General features: G+C 40.6%; 1 long non-coding RNA gene across 1 annotated transcript in view; it reads right to left on the bottom strand.

Annotated features, from left to right (window-relative positions):
* The window catches only part of LOC311444325, a 70,821-nt gene that overhangs the window by 7,245 nt on the left and 44,672 nt on the right, over positions 1 to 18,904 (bottom strand). Inside the window, exons 2-3 of the long non-coding RNA XR_014697817.1 lie at positions 17,398 to 17,575; positions 17,213 to 17,312 (exon numbers count right to left, since the gene is read on the bottom strand). This is a non-coding gene — a long non-coding RNA (uncharacterized lncRNA). The remainder of the gene's footprint in view (positions 1 to 17,212; positions 17,313 to 17,397; positions 17,576 to 18,904) is intronic.

The raw sequence follows: 18,904 nt of genomic DNA, 5'->3' as shown, positions 1-18,904 counted from the left end.
ATGACCTCCAGAGGTCCCTTCAAATCTCAACCATGCTGTGAATTATTATAAAAAGACCACTTGGGAAGGCTGTCAGCCTCTGAATCTTCCTCCTAAAAGGGATGTGCAAGTAAGCAGCCCGAGTAGGGTGGGAAATTTTTCTCCTGGCAGCAGATATATAAGTGCACTGGGGACAGCTGAGAACCGACGACTCCCAGCAGCTGCCTTGGGGCCATGGGAGCAAATACAAGGATCTGGGCAGAGGTAGGAGAGGTCATGGGCTGGTCACCAAGGTCATGGGTGGAGCAGTGCCTGCAGCCAGAGGCCTGAGCAAAGCAGATGGACTCCATGTGGGGAGGGTGTGAGCAGATGTGCTAACACACGGGCACAGGCATGAAGAGCATTGTCTACCACATCATAGAGACTTTCAGGCCAATGTGTGCACAAAAACAGCTATAATGGGATTAGAGTCCTTTAAGTCTTGATCTGGGCACCAGAGTATCAACCTTAATATGTGGTGAAAAGCACAGATAGGAGAATCTCTTTAATCTAGCTCTTGCAGTTGTTTTTGTTTGTTGTGGTGTTGTGTGGTTTTTCCAACAAGATGATTTCACAACAAGAAAATTGAAATTCCAGTGTGAGAAATGCAAGAAATGTTCCTGAAGCCAGAGGAATCATTTGAGTTTAGTTCAATTACCCAGATATCTATAATCTCTGATCTTTTTACTGGGTGGATTAGAAGGTCTGCAGAGAATGTACAAATTAGAATGAGTCAGAATAAATCTGGAATACTCAAGTGTTTAGCACGTATTCAGTTACCAGTACAAACATCTCATATTTCACATTGTTCTCCCACAAAATGTAAGTATGTTGCATATAAAAATGACAAGGTTTAAACTTTAATCTCCATATTGTTCAGCTAATCCATAAAATTACTCATAAGTGTGGTAGAATGCCCAGTATATTTAAGTATTGATTGCATATATGCTCACTGATCCCTTTTATTTAAAATGTTTTCTGAAAAGTAAGCTGCTGGCAGTTGTTAATGCATGGTCACCTTAAAGTACAGCAGTCTTAACACAAAATTTTCTGCCTGTACAGATTGTACAGCTGTTGTAAAATATAGTATTGGCAAATGGCAAATTGGAAGTGGCATACCAGCGGGAAAAACTGCTCACATTCCAGAAGAGAAAAAATATCTATTCACCTCCTGTTTAGTATTAATTTTTAGCAAAACAAAGTACTATCCTGCAGTGGATGGTAATTAATATTAATTTTAACTGCAGTAGTGATGGAAGGAAGGAAGGAAGGAAGGAAGGAAGGAAGGAAGGAAGGAAGGAAGGAAGGAAGGAAGGAAGGAAGGAAGGAAGGAAGGAAGGAAGGAAGGAAGGAAGGAAGGAAGGAAGGAAGGAAGGAAGGAAGGAAGGAAGGAAGGAAGGAAAAAAAAAGAAAACCCACTTCCAGAAAATAAATGTTTTGCAATGAAACCAGGGAGGATGGAAACAACCAAGCCAAGATCATGTCTTGCTATAATATTTGCCTTGTGATGTCACTTCACTAGCATTACAGTGAAGGAATGGCCCCATCAAGTTCTTTTTGGGCTTCCTTCCCACCCCTCTCCACCACTACACCCAAGAGTGACACTCTATGATCCACCCACTTGGAGCTGGAAAATCAGAGCATCACACCCATTTACCAGATGTGTCATCTCCACTGTGTCCAAATGGACTCAACCCTCCTACAAGGAAGGCTTTGGGAGCCTGTGCTTAGTACAGTTGTGTAGTGACTAGAGGGAACATATCTCTTCAGAACATATTATATATTTGTCCCTGACAACATAATGGAGAGCAGTAATACTGAAATAACAAATCCTCTGCACTTATTATGATACCCAAATCCAGATTTTCCTCTAATTCTGACTAACTTGGTATTTTAAATTACATTTCAGGATTTACATCCCCCTCCATCAGAAATTTGGGAGAGACAGACTGTGCCATTTTCAAGACAGGCTGAACATTAGATCTGTTATTCATTTCAAGATTTCTTTGTTCCCAATATTTTCTGAGTATCATCTGTGGTAAAAATTTGAGTTACTGCATGTGATTATTAAGTTAATTTGAGTGTATTAACATTGTAGAGCACACAAAACGTTTTATCAATGTTCTTCATAAATATCAAGCAATTGTTGTAGAGTTGTTGCCACATTTCTGTGTACCCAGTAAGAACTCCAAGAGTTAACCCTGCAGTTTCTCAATAACCACTAAATCTGTGACCTCCTAGAAGTTATCTAAAAGGTCACTTTTTTTTTTTTAATTAATATCTATTTATAAAAGCAGCAATAGTAGAATATTCACATAAGTAGATATCTCCAAGTTTTTTATATTTATATGTTATAAAGTTCCACTATAAATAAATAAAGAGATAGATAGATAAATAAAGTTACCCTATTGTCATGCTTAAAGTAATAGATAATGTCATGATTATTTTGTGGGCTTCTCTTCTTTCCCCTCTGCTCACAGGTGCTAGTATAGAAATCTGTATTCTTGCCTTTGATACTTTGTTTGTTTTGTGGATTTTGGAGATAGCTCAGGAATTTCGTAGAGTTTACTCAAGCTTTCCCCTGCAATTTTACATCTTATTTAGATAATACAGTAGGTAGATTTTGTATGTACAGTAGACTTTTCACCCAAAACCCTCAGTATTTCCAGCAGGTCCATCTTCTAAAGTCATCTACTGAATTCACCTTACAGTAACATATATTATCACTAAAATGTGTCCCTCAGGATGTACCAGATCTACAGCTTAAGCAAATAATTTACTTCCAGATACATATATTATTTTTTGGTGTGACATTCTCCATACATATTTTACAGTATGTTGTGGCAAAGGCCAAAAATGCACATGTAACTTCTAATTCTTAAGTTATGTTGAACTGCTTCAGCCTCTGCTTGTTGAGAATGGAAACCCCTGCACCGGAGAGTTGTTGTCCGCAGGAGAGAGAATACAAAGAAGCCTGAAGACACTTTAATATGATGATTTAATTACTTGCTCCTCTGTAAAGTTTAATCATTTATAAGAACTTCTAAAGATTTGTTGTTGTTGTTTCTCTTTTCCTAGGTAATAGTAATAATAAAATGAAATGGCTGAAGAGACAATCCTAGTATGTTGTGGGGTTTCTTTCTGACATAAGAACAAAAGAGGAATCATCCATATTACTGCAGAAGAAGGTTCACCAAGTCATTTGTATTAATAAATGGAAAGAGGCAGGAAATGAAGGTTCTATCAAGTCAATACACATGTACCAAAGAACGTGTGGGGATTACTCACATAGGTATGAATAACACATTTTGATGTCTGTGCCATTTCTCATTAGCCCAGGATGTCTCACATATACTCATGATTATGGAAATAGAAATAGATTGTGAGTCAGAGAAGAAGTTGAGTCAGAATGAATATGTGAAGTCAGTAGAATGGAATGATCACGGCCATTAACTTTGCCTTGTGAAAGGTGGTAAGGCAAGACTAGTCAAAGAACCAAAGCAAAGAGGGCACCCAAAGGGCAACTGGATAAAATTGCCAAGATGTGTTGACAGCTAAAATGACAGGTATTTCTATTATCCTTAACAGTTACATCTGCATGTTACAAAACCTCAAATGACAGTTTATGTAAATGTTTTGGGCACTTTTTGTTGACATTATGTCCCTCTGCACTTGTGTTCATTATCTAAGACATGTTTGTATCTCAAATAAATAATACAGGTTATAAATGCTTCCTCATGACAAAGTAGGAATTCAATAGGAGTGTTCCCACAGAGTATGTATATGAGGAATATATAGATATCTGACTTCCTGATTTTTGTTTATTCACAGAGTTTGAAAGAGCTAGAATGCTGCAGTTGCAAATGCAAGAGGAGAAATGTAAAAAAAAAAAAAAAAAAAAAAAGTAGGAAAATGGGATTAAATATATATTTATTATTATTTATTATTTTATTTTAAAAAAAATATTCATAGCTTTTTGGTTTGGCCGGTTCAGATAGCATGAGACTGATCTATGCAGAGTATTTTAGTGTTTACAATTCTGGTTCAATGAAGGTTGCATTAAGGGAGAAAGAAATGTTAATAAAATTTTATGTTTTATCAAAACATACTTCTTTTAGTGTCTTGGGTTTGGGTTAGTAATTCTGCTAAAACAGAATTTTGCTTCCCAACATGAACGTAACTTCTTGATAAATAAAGTTAAATGACCAAATAATTTGCAGCTCTTAAAGTGAGAGGTGTATTATGCAATCATACTTCTGAGTTTCAGTAATTCTGCATAGTAGGAAAAGTCATCCTATAATGACCCTATAAAAGTTACCCTAGATTTTTTTTGTAAGTAGATGTTAGTTCAGAATATGTTAAAAAAATTCAGAGAAGTTCAGATGAATTGGTTAAAGATGCTGTCTTATTGGAAAGACAAAAATGAAAGACAGTCATTTACTTTATGAGATCCATTTTACATCACTGAGAAAATAAATGAGCTTTCAGGCACACAAGACCTTGTTCAGGTCTGAAGTAGCAGAAGGAATTTTCAAAGCTAAATGTAAACAGAGAATAAGACTCTAAGTTTATATTACTTATTGAACAGTTATACCTGAAACAAAAAGTTGGAGACAGCAGAGGAGCTATGGAAGAACATGAGTATGGAGAAAGTTGTTGATTACCTCCTGTGGGTCAGAAAGTAAAAAAGGTACTTATAATCTGATAAATATGTTCAGCTCACCATGACCATTACTTCTCTTCAGAATTAGGCATTGATCTTTTCCCAAACATATCCATCCTTGGAAAGAAGAATATATCATCAATATGGAATTGAAAGCCTGTCAAAGTTCAGCCAAGTTTTGTTAACCCAAGAAAGGTGATGAACAGATTTTTTTATTATTTTTTACATCTGACCTCTCTAAGGAATATATTTTACAGCTCACTGGTGAGGTCAGTCCTACCACTCATCTATGCATTATTCCATAGTTATGACATAATAAAGAATAAGACCTTGGCCTTGCGTATTTATATATCTCTAACCATAATATTAGTTCTATTGATATCACTGAATGTTAATAGCTTAGCATGTGTACACTACTGCCAATTTTGAAGACTTTGTACAAATCTAGAGTTTTTATTTTTTTGTTACAACATGCTCAGGAAAGTTTAAGAGTTAATTTTAAATAAAAGCACATTAGAAGCTAAAAGACCAATTTTCTGCATGATTGTAATCAAAAATTATCTTTCCACATCACAGGTCCCACTACCTCAATTGATGCTAATTGAAAATCTTGCTGACATCACCAAAAGAAAACGCTTGGACCACACTGATGGGAACTTGCTGTCTAATCTTAAAACTGTGCCTTCTACTGATTTATTGAAGGTGAGAATGGCTGCATATGGACAAATCCAAACACTCTCCAGTCAAGATACAGCAATTTCAGATTGGGAATCCTTCTGTGGTTTCTACCACAGGAAATCCAGCTATCATCCTAAGCCAGGGAGCCTAGCAGAGGTCTGTTCCACAAGTGTTTCAGGTCTAGCTGCTCTGAACTAGTTAACATATACAGTAATCAGTCCCAGCTGACTCCCGGAAGAGGCTCTCCCCAGCTAAAAACAACAACAATAATCAAACTACATTAAAATTTTTCCAAATGCCAACCCATGCCTCAGTTTATGGTGTTTGCCATAGCATATGAGGCTCCATATGTTGTTTTTTGTAATATCAACTTTGAATTCCCCACTTTTTCCTGCACGATGTCTCTTTTCTTCTGTGTTTTGGATTTTGCAGTATCAACCACATCTGAGATTTTCTCTGCTGCCTCACTTTTGAAGAGTGCTTTGCAACGAGAGCCTTTGTCCAACACAATCCAAGGGTTTAATCATCTTCTCTGCAATCCTCAGAAATGCATAAGGACTATAATCAGTAAGTCTTACTCTGGACCAGGTACTTTCTTTTGTATGGTAATTTATAACATTTATGCCTGTTGGTAGTTTTCTGCCAGATGTTTTGCTCTGAATCCTGACCAAGTTTCCCATCAGGGAGCTTTTGTACCATCTGCTATAAACCCAATTGTGAGAGTGGCTCATCAGATGTCAGTCAGTCATTCCTGAAATCAGTAAGAACACCAAATGCAACAGGACCACCTATCATCATACATGCTACTTTTGTTATGTTTTGATAACCCTGTGGTCTTCTGTTCCATTTCTTTTTTTTTTTTCTTTTTTTTTTCTTTTTTTTTTTTTCTGATTTGAAGTATTCTTCAGAAAGGCTAAGAAAGAAGAGTTTCACTTCACCTATTTGTTCTTTTTCTTTCTAATAACACAGCATCCTATAGTATGAGAACTAAGCAAATATCATCTGATTTCTGTAAGAGCATCTTCAAGGTACCTCATCACCAAAAACTTGCTCTAAAAATGTGTCTTCAACCTCTTGAAGCTGGTGTTGGTATTTTTTTTCCTCTTTTGGCCTTACAACAGCTATTCATGAAACTATCTTTACAAACTTATGTGAGTTTTTCTCATATGCTAATATTCAGGGAGGGAAGAAGACATGAAACAAGAAATGAAGTTTTTATTTTATATCAGAAAGATTGTGGATTATTATCAAGCTAAACGCAAAGTCTAAAACAAAATTTGACTAAAGACTTCACAAAGATAATTTAGAAGTGGGAAGTTCCTTCATCAGCAGTATCCCTAGAGCCTCTGTGCAGCTATCAGCTAACTCTGCATATGGTATGTTGTAAATAAAGTATCATATTAATCCTTTTCTTCCTGTAGCAGAACCAAGTGATTAATGCAGCTCTGCTCTGCTCTTCACCCTTCACTTTAATGAGTCACACAGGCTGGATAATGGTGGCCTTGCATCCTTTTCAGTTAGGGTTTATTTGAATACTTGTTAATTTTTCAGGGCCACTATAATCAGGACGTTATGTATTAAAGGGGACATGCAAGATTACAGCTTTTGACACTATCTCATCTTAAATGTTATGTTAAGATGAAATCACCTCCTGTTTTCCTGAGAAACAGGGAAAAGCTTTATTTAGAAGAAAAAAAATAAGTAACTGGTTTTGAACTTACTCAGTTAGGAGTTTGGGGACTGGATAACCAAGAGGATTCTTCATTCAAATGCTTATCTTCTCAGCTCATGAGCAGAGTGCTCCGGAGCTCTGTCTGGGGCAAGAGAGAGCACGCTTTGGCAGCAGGAAACTGCTGTTGTAGCCTGAGTGCTAACGCAGATCCTGCAGTCTTTCCACACCTATAATGGATAGGTGCTATGTACAAATGCATGTGTCACTCCACCCCTTACATTGTGCCTTTAGCCATGCATCTACAAGGGCAACCTCCCCTCAGAAGTAAGCAGTCAGATTCACAGAGGTCCTTGACTGGATTCTGTACTAAGAGTGAGAGAGATGATAAAAATAATTCACACTTCACAGTCCTATTAAAAAGAAAAAAAGAAAAAAAAAAATATCAGCCACACCAGTCCTTATAAATGTCTGCAAATCCTATTGACTGCTGAGCTGATGTGGCAGCTGCCTACAGTATAGCAGGCAGCAGAAAGCACCTCCAGCGCTCATCCCAACCCTTAGGTCATCCCTCCTTTGTTGAAATTCAGACACTATGAGCATTAAACATCATTCATTGTTTCTTTTGTAATTTGGGTACTTAATATCCAACACCCTTCAAACACAGACCTAACCACTTACGAGAAGCAGAAAGTACCTTCTCCTGTACAGGCCCTCCTCGCCCACTTTGTCAGTAGTGAAAACAGGACCAAGTGAAATCTTTCTGTGACTTCAGTTTCCATGGTTGCCAAGGTTCGTACTCATCTTATTAAATGCAAATGTCTATACCTGCACAGCCCTGGGTGCTTCCAGTGCACAACCTCTTCCACCCTATACAACATGAATGATACAGTGTCTATAGCTTCAAAGGACCTTTGGTGAGATGTACTTGTCTGGACTGCAAATATCTAATATTTGAATCTTACTCAAATTGTCCTCTTACCTCAGTCACCGCTTCAGCATAGCACTCCAGCCAAAAATTAGGCTGCAGAGATAATCTATTTCATCTATGTCTATCTAGTATTTCTATGACTATCAGTGATAGTCCAGCACACTCACAAACAGGCATACTTAATGAGTTATCCAAATAACCTGGATAGCAGAACATTAGCAGAAATTTAAAACATGTAATATATATACAAACTTTTTAAATGATAAGATGCCAGAGGTCACTTTTAAAGAAAGAGTCATATAATTTCAATATATGGGTGAAGAGATTTTAGCCAACTTTTGATCCAGCTGCAAAGGTAGATAACTCAGAGTAAACTGAGTAAATGGAATATATTAGTGGACTGGTTCAATTGGTACAGAGATTTTGAGAAACAAGCAACCAAAACCTAAAGATATATCTAGCAAAACTGCAAAAACTCCATAGCAGAAGACTGAATGGGCTGCTCAAAGAAATTCCATACCCTGACTATTTATGGCTTCCTTTTATCCTGAATTCTGACTTTCAACTAAAATATGAAGCTGCTAACATTCACTGGGAGACAGGAGTGGGTGGTCTTACTGAATGCTATCAGAGATCCATACACACAAAAAAAATAATAGAGGATATGCGTACCTGCTCTACTAAGGCATAAAAAAGAGACTTATCCCAAGTTAGCACAAGTAAACTCGGCTTTGGTAGTATAGGTTGGCCATGCCTGAGCTAATGAGTCTGGTGGAGACTAGTATGGACAGAATATGTCATGGCATGAGCTGGCATCTCCAGATGACACTGTGCTGCATGATTCAGATGTAGCTGTTTTTCATTTCAGTGAAACATGGGTTTCTCAGCTAAATCTTCAACCTTACAGTGGGGACAAGACACAACCCACCTGCTCCTCCATTTCCAGAAGCAAAGACATGCACCGAACCTATCAGACCATGGTGCTCTCACTAGGATCCAGATGCACCAGCATGCTCTTGCTTTAACTTGTCCTTGGCACTGTGAACCTTCAGATGATTGAACAACATGCTGCAGTTGGGCTCAGAAAGTCCAGAAAGGAATGGTCCCTCTGAAAAATGGTGATAGCAAGGACAAGAGGCACTTCACCTCTCCCCACCCACAGACATAAATAAGCTAATATTCCTCTGAAGCTGCTGTAACCAGCTTTGCTTTTTCTAATAACTTTTTATGGTTTTATAACTTGGAAACAGAAATCCCACTTCATAAAGTAAATCTCTCATATAACACAATATTTAGATGTAATGCACACCCCTTGTCAACCCCCCCTTTTTCCACTATTGTATCACAGTTTTTCCTTTCTAAGTGTAGCTACTCCTGCCTGATGGAGCATAGGAATGGTGGAGAAGTGGCTGTATCTGACTCTTAGAAGGAAGTCAACCTGACTCTTAGAAGGAAGTCAACCTTGCAATTAACTGCTTTCAGATCTAAAATAATAATAATAAAATAAAAAATAATAAAATAAAAAAATAATAAATAAATACATAAATAAATAAAAGACAATATTTACAGATCTCATTCAGGGGACTCCAGACCGTGCTTACAAGATTCCCTGTGTCTATTACCATTCCAGAAGAGTTTTGCTCTGGTCTTCCCCTTCTCTAACTTTTTGCTACCTGCATGGGAGGAAGGGAACGGATCAACCTCAGAACATGTTTCTTCTCATAAGTCTACACAGAAGTAAATATTCAGATATTCCACAGATAGTTGGAGGAAATGTCAAGTTCTCTATTTTTCTAGTTGACAGCATGGGAGGAGCAGCATGAGGTGGTTCTAATGTTCACAAGTGAACCATGCCAGGAGGTCAGAGGTAAACAGGGTTTCCGCGCCAAGCGAGAGACCATGCAGCCAAGCAGACTGAACTCGTCTGGCTTCCTGTTTCCCAGAGAACAGAGGACAAGAAGGTTGATGTGACTGAGGCAAGAAAGGACACAGATTCTCAAGACAGGGGAAGTTGGAAACTCCTGTCCGCAGAAGGAAGGCTTCCTTCCCACATTTGTTGCCCATTTGCAACAGAAAAGGAACAAGTCCTGCTCAGGGGATGGTTGGGGCTAGACATTTCTGTCATCAGATCAGAACCAAAACTAAGAGAATAATTTGTCAAGTGTTACAGCCCAGTTAGTTACCATGCTGTAGGAAGCAGAAGAACCTCTCTGCCAGACAGACCTATCATCCCAGCAGATTCAGTGCTGAAGCAGATTTGCCTGGAGCTCAGATCCATGCAGAGACATTTCTAAGGCTGCCAGCTCCAGCCAGCTCCAAAAGGGAGCTGCCACTGCCCCGAGGCAAGCCAGGGAGCAACACTGCTTGGGCCTCTGGGAGAGCAGTTTTAATAAAGGGGTAAAAACTGCTGTGTGATAGCAGCTGGGAGAGAGGAGTGAGAATGAGCCCTGCAGACCCCACAGACCCCAGTGCAGCAGGAGGGCAGGAGGTGCTCCAGGCACGCAGCAGCAGTTCCCCTGCAGCCTGTGGAGAGGCCCCTGGTGGAGCAGGCTGTCCCCCTGCAGCCCATGGGTCCCACATGGAGCAGATCTCCACACTGCAGCCCGTGGAGGAGCCCCCGGTGGAGCACGTGGATGTGGCCTGGAGGAAGCTGCGGCCCATGGAGAGCCCCCGCAGGAGCAGGCCCCGGGCCAGAGCTGCAGTCCGTGGAGAGGAGCCCACACAGGAGCAGGGGGCCTGGGGGGAGCTGCCACTTGTGGGGGACCTGTGCTGGATCTGTGCTCCTGGGGGATGGATGGACCCCATGGTACAGAGCCATGTGGGAGCAGTGCTTGAAGAGCTGCTGCCTAAGCCCCTTCAGTCTCAGTTCAGGAAGGACAGCATCCCGTGGGAGGGACCCCACGTGGAGCATGGACAATTCAGCATGGCATAGAAGAGGTTAAGGAACACTGTAATGACAGCCTACTTGGAGGTCAATTACAGAGATGATGGAGCAAATTCCTCTTCATATTGTGAAACAGAAAATTTGACCAAGGGCAACAGTCAGAACTTGCTGGTCAGGAGAATCAAGTTGGGCATTAGGAAGATTAGTTGAAAGTGCAGTACTGGGTCAGGATATCCAAATAGGTGTTGATATCTCTGTCCTTCATGATAAATTTGGACAAAGCAATGTCAGATCTTTTCTGGCACTAGTGGTACTCCTGCTCTGAGTGGGAGGCTGGGTTTCAGGACCACCAGCGCTCTTTACCATCCAGCATTATTGTGATTCCGTGATTCCTGTCCCCTTATTTGCTTTCCTGGCTGGGAAGCTAAGCTGCCAGGTCAAGATCTAGCCTTTAGGGTGCCTGAGGGAGGTTTTATCTGTTTTTACTGTGTATTGAAGGCCAAATCTGTCACTACTACATGGATTGTCACTACTAGTGGTCTTGGGGAAGAGGAAAGAGAAATGAGGCATTTATTATTCTATTAAAGTATCTACAGCCTTGCATGGTACACATTTAAACAGACAGTGGGAGATCTGTGCCTTAGGAAGCAAACAGACCATTCCACACCTGGTTGATAACTGATTCTGGCTTTCACAGGACCATTGATTCTTAGGTTTCAGCTGCAGTTTAAATATTGCTGTATTGTCTCTGGAAGGGCTGATTTCACAAGTAAGATCACAGTCTCTCAGTAGGGGAGCTATGTTTTTCAATTTAGCATGCTTAAAGCATAGATAAAAATGAAAGGGGAATAAACAAAACAACAACTACCACTTTGTTTTGACCAAGATAAACCAGATAAAAAGATCTACCTTAACAGGAACTAGAATCTTGAGGACATAAAGAGTGGATTTCTATCATGGAAAAGACCATAGATTTGTTTTTGTTTTCTTTTCAAGCTAAATTAATCTCTAAAGTCAGCAGTTCTAACAAAAGATTCCCTTCTTCAAAAACTTACTTCATGTGACTCCAAATTTTCATTTCAGTAAACACCATTTTGGACCTCTTTTTTGTAGAAAAACAGAGTGCATTTGAAGTGATAATTTTTTCACTCAGAAAAGTTTTTCTCCAGAAATAACTCCAAACAGCAATCCACTGAAATCTGTATCAATTTAAAAAATACATTTCACTAGCTCACTTTTCTTTCTAGACACAGCTGTTCAACAAATGTTGCTTGAACAGCACTCATGGCATCTAGATGGAGAGTTATGAGGAAATATGTCTCGTCTTTATGTTACAATCAGGACAGTTTAATTGTTAGAAAGCTTTAGCTACAGTAAGTATGTCATCTTCATCAGGAGACAGAAGTTGAGGTATCCTACCCTTCTGTTTTATGTGGTCACTAAAACAACATAAAAGTGGCCAAATGCAATTAGTAGAGATAGATCTTGTGCAATACATTAATGCCTAAGCATAAACAGTTCTTTCTTTCCCCAATGCACTCCGAAGCTATAGCCTAACTTTTGAAAAATATATCAACGTATGGCTATTAAATGCAGTGATAACCTCTTGCAAGAGTAAATCTGTTTTCCAACGATCATTTTGTGTCAATATGGAAGAGTGAGAGTAGAGTACACTACTCTTCAAGGAGAGGACTCTTTTTAAAATAATATTCACCAGTACTTTCACTGACCTGCAATTAAAAGGTATTTTAAAATAATATTTTATTTTGCTCCTTCTGTTCATGATCTATTAGTCCTGTACTACATTCTGAGATCAAAATGCAATCTAAGCAGAAATGTTTACCACAGTCCTTTCCACCTCAGTGAAAGATGTCTGTCTCTCTTTTTTATTTTCCAGCCATTGCCATTTCAACAGAGTGCCTTTATGGGATAATCAAAAGAAAACATCCCGGAAATTTCAGTCATAACTTTGGTTTTTTTTTACCCTCTGTCTCAAACAAGGGCCAGATGCACACTCTGAGACTGAGTCATAGTGAGGGATTTTTTGGTTATTTAATTATAGTTTTTAATTAGTGTGAGAAAGCTTAACTGATCCTAAATAGTGGTAGCAGTTGACAAATTACAAAAGCACACCATGCCCACAGAAAAGCTAATGCTGCAAGGAAGGCACCAGCAATCAACACTCATTTGTAATCAGTTACATTTCAAAGAAATAGTTTTTCCAAGTATCTTTGTGCATGTGGGATTAGTATCGTCTTTGAAGTTTAAATCATTTTTAAGATCCTGCTAGAGGCAAATTAGATAAGAAGGTGGCTGTGCAATTAAATTAACACTTTGGAAAGCTCACACAGTTGTAAGATCCAACCACTTATCCTGATAAAATGGTGCCAACACTTTAAAGAGGTGTACCGTCTTATTTTTTACCTATAAATTTTGTTGCTGACAGATTTGATAGGTGCGTGATTCAGTGCTTAGCACTGGTAATGTGATTCATCCCAGTTTCTGAATAGTTGTCCAAGATGAACGTTCTGGTGAAGACTCCAGCAGTATAAATCGACATCTACAGGACTTGGCCATGCTTGCTGTGCTCAGTCTTGATGCTGTTTTCCAACTCAGCCCCCAGAAACAAGGACCAGGGACATCTGCTTGAGGTAGTGCCAGACCCATCAAGTCCTACACATGGTCACAAGCTTAGTTTCTGTACTCCATTTCACACCCACTGGCCAGGGCCTTGGAACAGCTGTGCCTGGTGCCTGGCTTCCCTGGGCAGGGGGCCTGTGCCACAGCTGAGGACAGGCACAGCTCAAAGACAGATGCTCCAGCAACAGCCTCTCCCACAGTACACGGTTTCCCTCTGCCATCTTCATTGCGTTGTCTGGCACACTCATCGCATGCCTTCATCATTTGATTAAATGCCTGCCCCCATCAGTGAGCCCAGTGCGTGATTCCTGCACATCACGGCTTTGCTAACGCAAGAGGTCTGTTGTGGTGGACTGCCAGATCCTGTCTCTGCATCTCCTTTTAGATTATGTGGGTTTGGACTGTCAATCACTTGCTGACAAAGAATCAATTCTCTCCACCGAGCCAAGTGGTTTTGTAAAATGCTTTCTGAATCATATCAACCAGATGCCTTTTACAACACTGCATTTGTGACCAAGACTTGACAAAAGTAAAGGAGTTTCAAAATAAAGTATGTCTTAATCGTTAAACTTCTTGAAAAGTCAGCTAACTGGATGGAGCAATGGTAGGCAACTGAAAAGGGGGTGTTGTTTGGAACTGTGTATATAAATCTTTGTCTCAGTGAAAAACTCCAGCAAAAGTATTCTCACTTTTTTAAGAAAAAAAAAAAAAAAATCTTATCTGTATTTGCAAGAGGACAGAGCTAAAGTTTTGATGCCTTTCATGCAGTTTTTGGGAGCTGAGCCCCTGTAGTTTGATCAGCAAGCATTCAGAGTGATTCACTCCAAGAGAAGTTAGACACCTGTGTTCTTTTAGGAATCCTATTTTTCACTTCTTGAATGTTTACCTGTTTGGATGCCTGATATTTTTATGTCATATACTTTTTATAAGCTTTTGTAAGCTAGTGGACAAGAAAGGATCGGATCCAAAGTGTTAGCCTCCTGCCTTGTAGGCTGGATCCTTATAAAGGGTGTCTGAAGCCTGGAATCAAGTTTACCTTAGCATTGAAATCTCCTGAAAATGAAAGCATGAAACAAATGTTCCCTGAGAGCTTAAAGATGGAACTCAACCTAGCTTCAAGGACACAGGGTTATTACATGGACTCTCACAGAATTCAGATTTTCTGTCTGGAACCTGTATCTAACAAGGTGAACAGAAGTGTTACAAAACCCCACAGAGCCACCTGTACAGTTAAGTTTGAGGTCTGTGAGACAACCAATGTGAATCGCTTCTCTCTGTCATTACATTCAACACACTCTGTAAGAGGAATTGATGAGACCTTTGAGGAGTACTTCAAGGTTTACTTTGCTGCAGTATCTGTTGCAGAGGACTGCATTTTCCAGCATATTGTGCTGCTTTAAAATGAATTCCAACCAGGTAAAAAGGTCTAACCTATTGTGGTGTTACAATTTTAATAAATATTTTTATTGTTGGGTACAAGTTGCCCTAATACTCTACACAACCAAAGAGAAAATGGAGTAGCTGCAAGCAATGTCAGCTAACAGCTAACAAAAGAATCAAGAAATTCACCTACTAGGCATCACTCACTCATCAGGTTGGCTTTGATTCACCTAAAACACCCACTAGTGATTAACAGTACATCACTTGCCCCTAAAAAGTATACTTTTGAGAAACCATCTGTATTGTGTCTGGTAGGATGCTTGTGGTGGAGGGAGGAGTAGGTTCTGCAGCTCATTCCAAGAAAAACAATGTCTTTGCTTATAGAAAAAAAAAAAAAAAAAAATCAGAAAAGCAGAGAGAGAGGAACAGAGGACAAATGCAATGACACTGCAGCAGCAGCAGCAGCACAGCTCCCTGGAAGCTGGACAAGGTTAGAGGAGCATCTCTGGTTTAGCAAGCCAATGCTGCAAAGTGCTAAGCTCCCCTGCTGGAGTTAATGGGCACCCAAAATCCTGAAGGAGGACAAATATTTCTAAACTAAAAACTCTTTTACTCAGCTCTTTCTTTTTGCTGAGGCAAAAAAATGACTTAGTTCATAATCAGTGAAAAGCTGATCCAACAGCTTATGCAAGTGAGGTTCTTGCCAAAAGAAGGAGTGCTGGAACAAATGAATAACTTAAGGAAAAATGGGAAAACAGTGGTAACATCTAAAATGTTTTAACAAGGTGTCTAATCCCATAAAAATATAACATTATTTACTAGACTAGAGAACTGAAACATGTGTTTACATTTGGAAATAAAAAGTGAAACCTAAATGTCACTTTGTCAATTATTAAGCAGTTATGTTTATTTCGAAGCAAATAAAAAAGGAAGGAAGGAAGGAAGGAAGGAAGGAAGGAAGGAAGGAAGGAACGAAGGAAGGAAGGAAGGAAGGAAGGAAGGAAGGAAGAAAGGAAGGAAGGAAGGAAGGAAGGAAGGAAGGAAGGAAGGAAGGAAGGAAGGAAGGAAGGAAGGAAGGAAGGGAGGGAGGGAGGGAGGGACGGAGGGAGGGAGGGAGGAAGACAGGCTGGTTATGTTGATATGGCACAACACAGTATATCAAGATGACCGGACTAGCCCAAAATTTGTTTTTTAGGCCCTTGTGACAATGCACACAAATGTGTTTGCAGTCCCTGTGGGAGTACAGACCAGGAAGACAACACCATTTTGTCTGTGGAGGCTTTCACCTTGCTGGACATCCTCTCATTTTCAACTTCAATATAATTTCCTAAGGGCTGCTAGCATAGACCTAAAAATAGAGACTCACTAAGTGAACTGGCTGCTTCATAAAAACATAGACATCTCAGACAACACAACAGATGAGGACTGATTTGGCAGATCACTTTGCAGATCCCTTTGGCAATGAAGCTTCCTGGCCAGGGACTCCATCCCCTGGGGAAACTGACCGGGGTAAGATGTGCCGGTCACGCTGCGCTGAGATCTGCTGGAAGTTGTTTGGGAGCAAAAGATGAGTTTGACAAAGAAAAGACTGCAGAAACTAAGCTGCTTTAGACAAGGACCAATACAGAGAGTAGAAAAAGAGGTGGAGAAAAATGAAAGGTATATTTTGGCATGCATATTCATATTTTTAATAAATTTTTGATAATATTTGTGTGAAAGGAAGACATCATTTTTTGATACACTCCATGACTCATAGAGTTTTCAAAACACTCAAAAAGTTGCCCTTTTATGTACTTTCTCCATTTAGGTCTGAGAATCACAGAACGGTTTGGATTGGAAGGGACCTTAAAGACCACCTAGTTCCATCCCTCCTGCCACATGCAGGGACACCTTCCACTGAGCCAGGTTGCCCAAAGCCCCATCCAACCTGGCCTTGAACACTTCCAGGGATGGGGCATCAACAGCCTCTCTGGGCAACCTGTGCCAGTGCCTCACCACCCTCACAGTGAAGAATGTTTTCTTTACATCTAACCTATACCTACTCCTTTTTAATTTAAAACAGTTAGCCCTTGTCTTAACACTACACACCCTAGTAAAGAGTCTCTCCCTGTCTTTCTTGCAGACTGCTTATATGTCTTGCCTATATGTTTCCCAAAACCTCCTCTTTCCCTGGTATGCCTCCACCTGTCTCAGCCCTAAGAACCGAAGTCACAAGATACCTTGGTTAGAGGCTGGAGAAGGACCAAACATTATGGTAGGACTCAAAGCTCATTAGAACAACATTCTTCCCCTCCTGCCAATCCAGAGGTCCCATGAAAACCACCATCAGATGTAGGAAATTGCACATACATGTATGACCTTCCTGTGCAGTAGTTCTACCTCCTTTTCCAGGCAAGTAAACAGCTGGCATCCAGCAGCCAAAGTTTGGTAATATCCAACTTGGGGATATCTGGAAAACAGAGAAAAGGGATTTAGATAAACTTGATTTTTACAGTAAGCAAAGATATCCTTACAGCTATATGTACAGGACCTACCTTACTCCTCTGGCCAAGAGCCACCTTGTCTTCTGTTTCCAAAGGATAAAAATGTATTTCATTTGAAAGTAATGTAGAAATACTGCTCAGGCATATCTCCAGCTTCTCCTTTTTTTCACTTTTCAGAGTTAACGTCGTGCATAACTGGCAATACCAGTTTTATCTGTGGAGGTGGCAGCTGGGGAAAATAATGGGAAAAATAAAAAGGGCACTGGAAAAATGGCCTGAGGAGCCAACAACACTGACAGTCACAGAAAGGTAGGCAGGTCATGCTTTTAGGAGGAAGGTCAGAAGAGCGGGTTTTGGTGAACTGTGGAAAAAGCCGCACACTTAGCAGCTGAGGACACATTGTATTACAGGGGGTAATCAATAACAGCATGCGAGATGTGTTTCTCATCCAAGTCATGTTTCGCTTTGTGCACTTTCCTTCTGTTTGCAGCAGTATGCAGACTGCTACAGGCTACTTGAGTGTTTTCTTGTATCTTCCCATTTCCACAAGATCATTTCAGCAGAGGCATTTCCACTCTCAGCAAAACCAAGCTGTTCCTATTTGTATCAGGCAAACCAGATGGAGAAAACAAATCATTAATTTATAACTTAGAAGATACATTTTTATGACAGGACTTTGTAGCACACCACACTTCTTTTTCAGTTTAATTTTTCTTGACATTTACAAGCAGCTAGGAGAATAAAATTAGAAATGGGAGATTCCTCGCAGTGGTGGTGGCTGCGTAATTCCTCTCCGGCTGCAATTTCAGACCCTGCCCTGCCAGCAGCAGCCCCAGGTAAGGCTGCCTCTGCTCCCTGAGCAGCTCACCTCTGCTCCCAGCCAAAAAAATCCACCTCCTCAGGTCTGCTGGGATAACTGTGTGTATAATTTCTTCCTATCCCACTCAGTCAACATGAAATCCTCTAGAGAGATAGCCTGCCTCCTATAACTGGACCATGAAATGAGCTGGGTTGCCTCCACTGGTGGCTGTAAGGGAGCAGGACACTGCTGGGGAAGGCAGGCTGAGGGGTGAAGGGCATTTGGGCGTTTGGGGACAGCAGCACTTTTGCTCAGCTGGGCAGCAGCAGCAGCACATGCCTGGGCACAGCAGGGATCAGCCTGGCACAGAAGCCACCTCTTGTCTGCAGTTCAGGATCATACCTGCCCGTGATGCTGGTGTTGTCAGCTCAGTGTGAACAAGCCTGGCTGTCCCTTGCCTTTGGAAATGCTTGGGAAGGCAGCCAGGTACCTTCCTGTGCCTTGGCTGAACTCTGATTATTGCACAGATCCAGCCCCCGCGACCAGCCACAAGCATCACACTGTCTTGCTATCAGGGGCACTGAGGGTGACTGCCACGTGCCCACAGCTGCAGCCCCACAGTGGCAGGATCACTCCCTTGCCAACAGCCCAGATGTGCCCCTCGTACACTTAGGACATTCTGACAGCTCGTGGAGGAGAGGCCTGACCAGAAATATTGCTTGCAATGCTTTAGTGAGACAGAGAGCTTCTCCACCTCCA

Source organism: Aythya ferina (assembly GCF_964211825.1).
Source record: "Aythya ferina genome assembly, chromosome: 1".
Lineage (NCBI taxonomy): Eukaryota > Metazoa > Chordata > Aves > Anseriformes > Anatidae > Aythya > Aythya ferina.
This window is presented reverse-complemented; position numbering and strand designations above follow the sequence as displayed.